The sequence below is a fragment of the Chiloscyllium plagiosum genome, unplaced genomic scaffold, assembly GCF_037043375.1.
Source record: "Chiloscyllium plagiosum isolate Xiang-an unplaced genomic scaffold, Cpla_swu_hap1 HiC_scaffold_27, whole genome shotgun sequence".
Lineage (NCBI taxonomy): Eukaryota > Metazoa > Chordata > Chondrichthyes > Orectolobiformes > Hemiscylliidae > Chiloscyllium > Chiloscyllium plagiosum.
The window spans coordinates 91,573,851-91,586,199 of record NW_028270165.1 but is presented as its reverse complement, the minus strand read 5'-3'; the positions used below and the strand labels follow the sequence as shown (position 1 = coordinate 91,586,199).

The 12,349-nt window shown below is 47.9% G+C and overlaps 2 protein-coding genes and 1 long non-coding RNA gene across 6 annotated transcripts in view; 1 reads left to right on the top strand and 2 right to left on the bottom strand.

Moving 5' to 3' along the window:
• Positions 1-11,945, bottom strand: part of LOC148145008 (uncharacterized) — a 28,012-nt gene extending 16,067 nt beyond the window's left edge. The window contains exon 1 of the long non-coding RNA XR_015751736.1: positions 11,909-11,945. This is a non-coding gene — a long non-coding RNA (uncharacterized LOC148145008). The remainder of the gene's footprint in view (positions 1-11,908) is intronic.
• Positions 1-12,349, top strand: part of LOC148145003 (endogenous retrovirus group 3 member 1 Env polyprotein-like) — a 467,418-nt gene that overhangs the window by 278,634 nt on the left and 176,435 nt on the right. The gene's annotated exons all lie outside the window — the stretch shown is intronic.
• LOC148145005 (uncharacterized) overlaps positions 1-12,349 on the bottom strand; it is a 162,643-nt gene that overhangs the window by 6,484 nt on the left and 143,810 nt on the right. The gene's annotated exons all lie outside the window — the stretch shown is intronic.

Below are 12,349 nucleotides of genomic sequence, written 5' to 3'. Positions count from 1 at the left end.
CGCCTCTTGGACCCAAACTTCTTTCCCCATCGAGCTCCAAAGTCCGCCCTTTCGCCGCGGTCCCCGCGCGAGTCAAAACCACGCCCCCTGACTCCACGCGCTACCGCTCCCAAAGCCACGCGCCTCCAGGTTGGACGCGCCGCTCCGCCCGCTGACCCTTGCCCCGCCTACTAGCTGGTGACCCTCTCACGAGACACGCCCCGCCCATGAACTTCCCCCTCCCCCAAACCCGCCCTCCAAACTAAACCCCGCCCACCCAGGTGTATTTGGAAGCACTAGCTTCTGCAGCGCTGCTCCTTCTGCCGGTGGCTGTGCTGCAGGATCATAAGACACAGAATTAATAGCAAAACATGAGACCATAAGACATAGGGGTGGACGTAACGCCATTCGGCCCATCGAGTCCACTCCACCATTCAATCATGGCTGATGGGCATTTCAACTTCAATTACCCGCATTCTCCCCGTAGCCCTTAATTCCTTGTGACATCAAGAATTTATCAATTTCTGCCTTGAAGACATTTAGCGCCCCAGCCTCCACTGCACTCTGTGGCAATGAATTCCACAGGCCCACCACTCTGGCTGAAGAAATGTCTCCGCATTTGTGTTCTGAACTTACCGCCTCTAATTCTAAGGCTGTGTCCACGGGTCCTAGTCTCCTCGCCTAACGGAAACAATTTCTAGCGTCCACCCTCTCCAAGCCATGTATTATCTTGTAAGTTTCTATTAGATCTCCCCTTAACCTTCTAAACTTCAATGAATACAAACCCAGGATCCTCAGCCGTTCCTCATATATTAGACCTACCATTCCGGGGATCATCCGTCTGAATCTCCGCTGGACACGCTCCAGTGCCAGTATGTCCTTCCTGAGGTGTGGGGATCAAAACTGGACACAGTACTCCAAATGGGGCCTAACCAGAGCTTTATAAAGTCTCAGTAGCACAACAGTGCTTTTATATTCCAACCCTCTTGAGATAATTGACAACATTGCATTCGCCTTCTTAATTCCGGACTCAACCTGCATGTTAACCTTTAGAGAATCCTCAACTAGCACTCCCAGATCCCTCTGATCAGTTCACAGTGTCATGCAACCGGTGCAATATTTGGAACAAACCTGGACCGCTGCTGAGTCCTTCATCTTTTAGAATGGGTTGCAGGTTTCAGTTCATCAATATATAAATTCCAGAACTTTAGATCAGATTCCCTACAGTGTAGAAACTGGCCCTTCGGCCCAACAAGTTCACACCGACCCGCCAAAGAGCAAAACACCCAGCCCCATTCCCTGTCACCTAACACTACGGGGCAATTGAGCTTGGCCAATTCACCCTAACACGCACGTCTTTGGACTGTGGGAGGAAACCCTCGCAGACGTGGGGGGGATGTGGGGTGGGGGAATTTAACCCGGGGCTCTGGCGCTGTGAGGCAGCAGTGCTAACCACAAAAAAAGTGACATTTTCTGTTTTTCAGTGGCAGCTGCAGCCCAGGAGTGGAGAGTCACTGATTTTAGGTTTTAAATTTGAAGTCGGAGAGCAGAGGTTCCTGGGAAAGGAGGGACAACTTATTTTTATTTCCTTCCTGCTGTATCAGTCAGTGGGTACTGTTGAGGGGGGAAAAACGACCTACCAGGCGTATGCACTGGAGCCCAGGTCTCTGGCAGAGAGCCTGTCCCTGTTGCACCAGAAGGGAAGGAGGGAAAGGAGGAGAGTGTTAGTCATTGGGGACTCAATAGTTAGAGGGTCAGATAGAAGGTGTGTTGGGAACGAACAAGACTCGCGGTTAGTGTGTTGCCTCCCAGGTGCCAGGGTGCGTGAAGTCTCGGATCGTATCTTTGGGGTCCTGAAGGGAGAGGGTTTCCAACCCCAAGTCATGGTCCATGTAGGCACCAACAACATAGGTAGAAATGTGAGAAACAGAACTCACTCACAAATCAATTAGCCTGAGACAAAGCATTGGAAACAAGAACAATTTATTACAGTCTTGCAAGTACCGGACGCTCCTGCAACCAAGCAGAAATGTGCGCCAAAACAGAGCCTGTTAGCTTTCTTGTTCAGTTTACAAGTTGTGGAATCACGCCTCCCTTTTCCCATCCTATCATAAGCCGATTACCTCACTTGTCAGTTATTTTCTTATCTGGCCATCCCGCTGTCCTTGTCTGCATTCTTTGTTCCTTGTTTGTTACAGCTTGTTCTTTTATCCACTTTCTCTAATCTTACGATAAGCTTTATTGTGAAATGCTACTGTTGCTTCTTTTTGTGGTCAACTACAACACTCTAAAGTTATTTCCTCGCGTAAAACTACTTTCTTTAAAAGACTCTCTATATTCATTAAAGTCTGAGCCTTAAGTATGCCACATGCTACAAGAATTCCACTTCCGTTTGTATAATGTTACACTACTTGGAGTTCTTTCATAGGCCTCTGCAGAGTTCGAGGGAGGGGGAAGAGGGGATTAGCAAAATTATTCTGGGTAGTAGTGAAAGGAACAGGGTGGTCATTATGGGGGACATTAACTTCCCCAACATTGACTGGAAATGCTTTCACTCTAGTACGTCGTATGGATCAGTTTTTGTCCAGTGTGTGTGCAGGAGGGCTTTCTGACACAGCATGTCGAAGGGCCGACAAGAGGGGTGGTCACACTGGATCTGGTGCTTGGTAATGAACTAGGCCAGATGTTTGATTTAGTGGAAGGTGAGCACTTTGGAGAGAGTGACCATAATTCAGTTGGGTTTCATTTAAAGGGATAGGAACATGCCACAGGTCAAGAGTTATCGATGGGACAAGGGCAATTATAATGCAATTAGGCAAGACTTAGGATGCATAGAATAGGGTAGCAAAATGCAGGGGATGGGAACAATTGAAATGTGGAGCTGGTTTAAGGAACAGATATTGTGTGCCCTTGATAGGTATGTCCCGGTCAGGCAGGGAGTGATAAGGTAAGGGAACCGTGGTTTACAAGAGAAATTGCATCTCTTGTTACAAAGAAGGAGGAGGCTTATGTGTTGATGAGGTTCAGATGAGGCGATGGTTCAGATGAGGCGATGGAGAGTTACAGATCAGCTAGGAAGGATTTAAAGAGACAGTTAAGAGCAAAGAGAGGACATGAGCAGTCTTTAACACATAGAATAAAGGAGAACCCTAAAGCTTTCTATAGGTATGTGAGGAATAAAAGGATGATTAGGGTAGGAATAGGGCCAATCAAAGACAGAAGTAGGAAGTTGAGTGTGGGCCCTGTGGAGATTGGAGAGGTGTTAATGAATATCTCTCATCGGTCTTCACTCAGGAAAAGGAGAATATTGTCAAGGAGAAGAATGAGGTACGAGATATTAGACTCGAAAGGATCGAGGTTAGTTGCACACAGGTGTTATCAATTCTAGAAGGAGTGAAAATAGACAAGTGCCCCGGACCGGATGGGATTTATCCGAGGATTCTCTGGGAAGCGAGGGAGGAGATAGCAGAGCCTTTGGTTTTGATATTTGAGTTGTCATTGTCTACAGGTTTAGTACCAGAGTGGAGAATTGCAAATGTTGTGCCCTTGTTCAAGAAGGGCAGCAGAGATGACCCAGGTAATTATAGACCAGTGAGCCTTACTTCTGTTGAAGGAAAGCTTTTGGAAAAGAATATTAGAGATAGGATTTATAATCATCTAGCAACCAACAATTTGTTTTCAGATAGTCAACATGGTTTCATCAAGAGCAGATCGTGTCTCACAAACCTCATTGCGTTTTTTGAGAAGGTGACCAAGTATGGAGATGAGGGTAGGGCAGTTGATGTGATGTACATGGACCTCAGTAAAGGTTCCACATGGTAGGCTGTTGGAGAAAATGCAGAGGCATGGGATTGAGGGTGATTTAGCAGTTTGGATTAGAAACTGGCTTTCTGAAAGAAGGCAGCGAGTGCTGGTTTATGGAAAATATTCAGCCTGGTGTCCGGTTACTAGTGGTGTGCCTCAAGGATCTGTTTTGGGATGGTTTGTCATTTGTATAACTGACTTAGATGCAGGCATAGTGTTGTTAAGAAGGCATACGGTGTGTTAGGTTTCATTCGTAGAGGGATTGAGTTCCGGAATTCAAATATCATGCTGCAACTACACAAAACGGTGATGTAGCCACACTAGGAATATTTGTACAGTTCTGGTCCCCATATTTCAGGAAGGATATGGGAAGCATTGGAAAAGGAGCAGAGAAGATTTACCAGATCGTTTCCTTGTCTGGATGGAGGGTCTTGTGAGGAAAGGCTGAGAGACTTGGGTCTGTTCTCATTGGAAAGAAGAAGGATAAGAGGGGATTTGATAGAGATATATAAGATGATCAGACAATTAGATAGGGTAGACAGTGAAAGACTCTTTCCTAGGATGGTAATGTCAGCTTGTAAGAGGGGGCATAACTACAAATTCAGGGGTGATAGATTTAAGACAGATGTCAGAGGCAAGTTCTTTATGCAGAGAGTGGTAAGGGCGTGGAATGCCCTACCTGCTAAGGTAGTCAACTCAGCCACATTAGGGAGATTTAAACAGTCCTTAGATAAGCGCATGGTTGATTTTGGGATAGTGTCAGGGAACGAGCTGAGAATAGTTCACAGGTCAGCGCAACATCGAGGGCTGAAGGGCCTGTTCTGCGTTGTATTGTTCTATGTTCTTTGTTCTATGTTCTAAACTTAGTGCAGGAGGCGGAAAGAAATGAGCAGCTTTAAAACAAAAACCTCTTGGAGCTCAAAGCTTTCAATGAGAGTCTGAGCCCGGCGGTAAGTTCAGGTAACCTTTATTGCAACCCAACTTTGTTACAACTTCAGATCCCCCCAGCAAAAAGGCAGGGAAAAAGCAGTTGCTTTTTGAACAGCTGAAGGTGAAAGTGCACACACCACATGTCCCCTTGTCCCACCCCCCTCACTGTCTTTACTATTGGCCAGCACCAAGTTGTTCCTTTGTAATTGGATCCTTGGTACAGCCGTAACCCGGAGAAAGTATTGCCTCACTCAGCAATTTCAACCCATACCCTGTCTCCAAGTAAGTTTCTCCCCGCTCATTTACCAGGAAGGGGCAGCGTAGAATCAACCAGACTGCTGTGGGTCTGGAATCACGTGTAGGCCAGACCGGGTAAAGGATGCAGCTGGAACGACTGAGTGAATCCTTTCCCACAATGGTGGTTCCCTTCCCTAACAAGGGAGAGAGTGAATCAGATGGGGGCTTTCTCCCCCGCACCACCCCTTCCCTGAAACGGTCTCATCGTTAGATTCCGAACTCCACATTTCTGACCGAATACCAATTCTGCCATCTGTCGTGGCGGGATTCAAACCCGGGAATCCCCGGAACCGGGTTGATAGTCCAATCGATATTGGCACTCGGCCGTCACTCCTTCAATGCCCCTGTGATGCCACGTGAACTCGCTGGTGCTTCCGCAGGTGGGAGGAGTAGGTGAAGCCCTTCCCACACTGAGAGCAGGTGAATGGCCTCTCCCCCGTGTGGACCCGCTGGTGGGCCAACAGGTGGGAGGATGTGCTGAAGGCCTTCCCGCAGTCGGTGCAGGGGAATGGCCTCTCCCCAGTGTGACTGCGCCGATGAGTCTCCAGGGCAGACGGGACATGGAAGCCTTTCCCACAGTCGCCACACTTCCACGGTTCCTCCACAGGGCGGGTTTCCTCAGGTTTCTCCATGGCCACAGCTTCAGCTGCACACAAACACTTGTAGAGCCCTCCCTGCCGTGAAATCCCCTTTCCAGGCCGTATAACTGTTTCAGGCTCCACGCACAGTGCGCTGCAACAGTGGGGTCTCTCGTCCAGTCCCACTGATGCTGAAAATGTCTTCAAACAGGAACCAAAAAGCGTTGATCCTTCTCACAGAAATCACAGTCAAAAGTCGTTGCGGTCCCAATAGATTGAGTGACTGTCAGACATTGACATCAAACTGAGGACTGCAGACACTGGACAGTCAGTCGAAAAATGTGGCACTGGAAAAGCACAGCAGGTCAGGCAGCATCCGAGGAGCAGGAGGGTCAATGTTTCGGGCATAATTCCATTGATTTTGAAATTTCAATCTTCAGATTTTCAAATACTCTGCAAAAAGAGATTACAAAAGTCATCACTATCAGTGCAGGGTAGAAAGCAATTCTACTTTCTGTGGAATATTCTTTTGTTGTTCCACAAAATTGAAAGCACCATCCCACTCTCTCTCCCCCTCTGTTCTCACTCCGCTCTAACTAATTCCCCTGAAGGTGCTGATTCAGGATCTTACAGGGGCAGAAAAAGCAAAACCATCAAGACTGACATCTCTCTGAATTTTGGATACCTCCACCTGAAAGTTAATATCTTTCACAATACTGGGATCCTGCTGAGAGTGAGCAGGTCTGATATTGGGAAGCAAAAAAAAAGTGTCAATTCAGGGTGAACCTGCAATGCAGCTTCTTGAGGAAGGACCAGACACAAAATGGTTAATGACCCCGGGAAGGTGGGAGCAAAATGAGACATCAAGGCATTAACACCAACACACTTCAGTCAAACTCTTCTGCTTCCCAGTCAGGGCAAAACATGCTCTAAAAGTCCAGCTTTCACAACCACACTTCTGCTTTCACTGAGTCACACAGCGCAGAAACAGACCCTTTGGCACAACCTGCCCAGATATCCTAAATTAATCTAGTCACGTTTGCCATCACTTGGCCCCTATGTGGGCCGGGTGCTGGCAGCTTGGACTAAATTGGGTTGGCTATCTTGTCAGCAAGGACGAGTTGGACCGAAGGGTCCGTTTCTGTGCTGTCCATCTCTATGACTCCAGTTTACTATCACTTGACCTCGACCCATTTGAACCCTTCATATTCAGATGCCTGTCCAGGAGCATTTTAACTTGCCATCATACCAGCACCCACCACTTCCTCTGGCAGCTCACGCCATCGCTCAAGCGACTCCACATTGAAACTGTCTGGTCTGGTGCACCAAATGACACCAGGATAATCTCAGATCATTCCAGATCGCATCGATACTCAGTCAGTAGCTTTCCCGATCAGGATGTTGTACGTGATCAAACAGGTCAGTGGGTAGGCGATCCCCCACCTCTTAGTTCAAGTATCTCTACGAGAACTCCCTTGCTGGAGGGTCCCTTGGAGACACTTCAACTGGACTTCATTGAGTTGGAGAAATCAGTTCAGTTGCTATAAATATGTTTTTCTTATTGCTGATGTCTTTTCGAAGTGGATTGAAGCCTACCCTCCTCCTAACGCGACTGCTGAGACTGTGGTGAAGATTTTGTTTAAGGAAATAATTCCCTGCTTCAGTATACCTGCGTGCATTAGCTCGGACAATGGACCACACTTTGTAGGTAATATTAACGGAGAACTCTGTTCCCAGCTTTGTATTTGTCGGCAACTGCATGGTGCTTATCATCCTCAGGTGGCCGGCCTTATTCAATGTTTTAACCAGACTCAAGACTAAACTTGCCAAATTGATGGCAGAGTCTCGCCTCTCCTGGTTATGCTAATCCCTGTGGCCTTATTCCATGCGATCCATGTCTGCGAGCAAGACACGACTGTCTCCAGCTGAGTGTCTCTCTGATCACCCCCTCCGTACCCCTTGGAACGATTCGGCTCCCTTCTCAGTCCACTTCCACCACATAACCGAAGCAATGATTGGTTATGTTCTTGCTCTAACTAGTGTTATGCGTGCCTTTCACTCCCAGGAGCGTGCGGCCTACAGCGATGTTCCCTCCCTTTCAGCCTCGTCACGGGTAGAGCCTGGTTCGTTGGTGCTCGTCAAGAACTGGACTGGCAAAGGTCTCCATCCTCGTTGGGATGGCCCCTTCCAGGTTTTACTTCCCACCCCTACAGCAGTCACAGTCGTTGGGCGCTCCGCTTGGGTCCACCTGCACCATTGTAAATTGATTGACCGCACCAATCAAAAGGGGGAAAGAGGAGGAGAGAATCCTGGAATCCCAACAAAAGGAGTGGACCCTGTCCATTTGGGTTTTTGAATCTTGCTGTTGTTCTAATGTTAATCTTATTACAGACACTTGAACTAAGAGGACGGACATGTCGGGGATCGCTGATCTCCTCACCTTTCTGATCACGTACAACATCCTGATGGGGAAAGCCACTCAGTATGGATGCAACCAGGAATAATCAGAGATTATCCACCACCCATGCTGAGGAGATGTCATCCAATGCACCGGACCAGACGCCTTTGACGTGTGGAACGTGATGAAGATTGATTATTGCAATGGACTCTTACATCAGAAAGACCAGATGGTCCATCTGGACAGTAGAAATCAGTGGGAGTTACCATGTCGTTACCTTGTTTTTTTTTATTTTACCTGCAGACGCAAGCCTAGTGAGGATAAAAATGCTCAACTGCGTTATTATGGTAAATATTTTAAGGACGCCTAGGAACACCATCCCTTTTTGCAGGACGGGCCGACTTGAGAAAAGGGAAGCCTGATAGGGGAAACTCCTCAATCCACAAACAACTTATTTATACAGGCCCACAGAACGCTCTTCACTCCAGAGGCAGTAGTATGTTACTCCTCTGTATCGGGAGATGACTTACTTGCCCCGTCCCCAGTCCCGGATTCCATTCTATTCATCAGACTTCCTGCTGCCGACCCTGCGAAGAGAAATATCACTTTCCAATACCTCCGGTCTGTGTATACAAACAGCTGGTGTAACACTGGCTGGGGTACGGCAGGCCTTATGCGGCACATGGACCTGGAACGGAACCCTTCCCTTGCACATTTATAGGCCTTTTCTCTTTTCAGAACCTGATACTGTCACCAAGACCATGTACAATAGAGCTAAGGGAGAGCCCAATGGGAACAGCATTCTGAGGACCATTGTCTCCCATACAGTGCGAGTGCTCGAGTCACTTGGCCCATTTTTTACAGCGCTCAAGCAACTCCTCTTGCAAAACGTCGACCCTTTACTCCTGTAGACCTGTCAAGACTCCCTGCTGTAACATTTCAGTAATCTATATTGACAAACTCTCTGTAATATACACCAAACCAGTCTATTATTTCTTCAGCTAAGGTAAAGCTACCAATTTCCTTGTCCTTGATAGCAAAGATGTCCCTCATAAGGTCACTATCGGAGCCCTTGTTCCCACAACAGTACCTTGTCCTGGCCAGTGGACAAGTCGATGGAACCTCCATCTGAGGAGGATGCAGCGGTCGGTCTCAGCCAACCTTGCTCCAACTGGAAGGATCCCAAGGGACTGGGTGACAATACAGGACACCCGATAGGCTGGGGAATCCAGAGTACCCTGAGGTTGGAAGGATTGGCAGGGGTGACAAGTCAACAGAACCACAATTCCCTCTTTTGCGGCCTGACCTTTCGAGGAAATAAGACTAAAGAGGCTCTGGAACAGAGTAAACTGGGATTATCAGACATGTGTCTTTACTCTGTGCAGAATCGGTATGCTTTAGACTATATACTCCCCCAGGAGGGTGAGATCTAGAACATAGAACAATACAGCACAGAACAGGCCCTTCGGCCCACGATGTTGTGCCGAACTTCTAACCTAGATTAAGTACCCATCCATGTACCTATCCAAATGCCGCTTAAAGGTCGCCAATGATTCCAACTCTACCACTCCCACGGGCAGCGCATTCCATGCCCCCACCACTCTCTGGGTAAAGAACCCACCCCTGACATCTCCCCTATACCTTCCACCCTTCACCTTAAATTTATGTCCCCTTGTAACACTCTGTTGTACCCGGGGAAAAAGTTTCTGACTGTCTACTCTATCTATTCCTCTGATCATCTTATAAACCTCTATCAAGTCACCCCTCATCCTTCGCCGTTCCAACGAGAAAAGGCCGAGAACTCTCAACCTATCCTCGTACGACTTCCTCTCCATTCCAGGCAACATCCTGGTAAATCTTCTCTGCACCCTCTCCAAAGCTTCCACATCTTTCCTAAAGTGAGGCGACCAGAACTGCACACAGTATTCCAACTGTGGCCTAACCAAAGTCCTGTACAGCTGCAACATCACTTCACGACTCTTGAATTCAATCCCTCTGCTAATGAACGATAATACTCCATAGGCCTTCTTACAAACTCTATCCACCTGAGTGGCAACCTTCAAAGATCTATGTACATAGACCCCAAGATCCCTCTGTTCCTCCACCTGACTAAGAACCCTACCATTAACCCTGTATTCCACATTCTTATTTGTTCTTCCAAAATGGACAACCTCACACTTGGCAGGGTTGAACTCCATCTGCCACTCCTCAGCCCAGCTCTGCATCATATCTAAGTCCCTCTGCAGCCGACAACAGCCCTCCTCACTGTACACAACTCCACCTATCTTTGTATCATCTGCAAATTTACTGACCCACCCTTCGACTCCCTCATCTAAGTCATTAATAAAAATTACAAACAGCAGAGGACCCAGAACTGATCCCTGTGGAACTCCACTTGTAACTGGGCTCCAGGCTGAATATTTACCATCTACCACCACTCTCTGCCTTCGACCGGTTAGCCAGTTTTCTATCCAATTGGCCAAATTTTCCTCTATCCCATGCCTCCTGACTTTCCGCATAAGCCTACCATGGGGAACCTTATCAAATGCCTTACTAACATCCATGTACACTACATCCACTGCTCTACCCTCATCCACATGCTTGGTCACCTCCTCGAAGAATTCAATAAGACTTGTAAGGCAAGACCTACCCTTCACAAATCCGTGCTGGCTGTCCCTAATCAAGCAGTGTCTTTCCAGATACTCATAAATCCTATCCCTCAGTACCCTTTCCATTACTTTGCCTACCACAGAAGTAAGACTAACAGGCCTGTAATTCCCGGGGTTATCCCTATTCCCTTTTTTGAACAGGGAATCTGCACCATTGTCCAAGATAAATGCACTATGGGCATTCCCGATCTGACTGGCAATATTACTAAGATACAAGAAGAGATCCAGGCATTCCTTGACAGAATGACTGAAGGGACCAGTTGGGGAAACTGCAGATCGGGCTGATGGTACAATTGGCTTATCAATTTAGCTATGTCTGTTTGTTGGTATTGGTTTTGTTAGGTATTTAATTGCTAGGCTTATGAGGTCCCTTAATGACATAGATTTACCCCAGAAGATGCTCCTTTTGCGATCCGATAGCTCACCCACACGTGTCGATGGCGATGATAAATATGACCAGATGAGCTGCGAAGATGATGGTGCCGCTCTACAGGATGTTGATGGCTGGACCACCTTGAAGGGCATTCGTTTGGAGTAGCCTTCTCTTTCAGTGATCGTGGTGCAATCAAAGGGAGGAATGAGGGTGTGGGCATCTGGGTGATAAAGTCTATAGCCTTAAAACTTGTCTTTAAACATTCAGACTAAAATGTAATGCTGAATGATTAAATACATTTACTGCACTAGAAAATATTTGAGGAGAAAGTGAGGTCTGCAGATGCTGGAGATCAGAGCTGAAAATGTGTTGCTGGAAAAGCGCAGCAGGTCAGGCAGCATCCAGGGAACAGGAGAATCGACGTTTCGGGCAGGGGTTCCTGAAGAAGGGCTTATGCCCGAAACGTCGATTCTCCTGTTCCCTGGATGCTGCCTGACCTGCTGCGCTTTTCCAGCAACACATTTCCTGCACTAGAAAATAAACAGGCAGGAAGGCTCAGAAAGAGGAGAGAACTTAAAGATAGGGTCACCTGGGCTCACCAAGCGATAACAGGATGCTGTAAGGCAATTAAGAACGTTTGCCTCAGCATCGGTGAATCTGTGTGAACAGGACCCCCAAGTGATAACATTCACAGCCGTTCCCTTGTGAGACCATTTTAGTGCTGAGGCTGTTGAATCCCGTAGAAAATTAACTCTCAGTGTATATCTGCACTGGATTGAAATGAATTGCATTTTGGGACATTCTGATGATATTGAGTAGCCATTACTGGTTATTAAATACAAACTCTGTAAAAGGAAATGTTGATAAAGCTTGACCTTACTTGCTGCAGCCAAGGCTCCAGCGGAGGAAACAGGCCGCGGCATACTTCCAGTTTCGGGATAGCCACGCCCCCTCCTCGGCCAAGGCGACACGTAAATCCCTTCCGTTCCGAACGCAGCTCACAAACAGCGCCCATTCGGGACAAAGCCCCGCCTCTGGGATACAAACCTCCATCCCCCTCGCGCACCAAACCCCACGCATTCACCGCGGTCCCCGCGCAACCTCCCACAAAGCCGCGTGCCTCCAGGCGAGACGGGCTGCACCGCCCGCTGAGCCTCGCCAATTAGCGCGCGACCCTCTCACGAGACACGCCCTGCCCCAAAGCCCGCCCTCCCGCTAAACCCCGCCCACCCAGGTATATTTGGAAGCACTAGCTTCTGCAGCGCTGCTCCTTCTGCGTGTCGCTGTGCTACAGGATCATAAGACACAGAATTAATAGCAA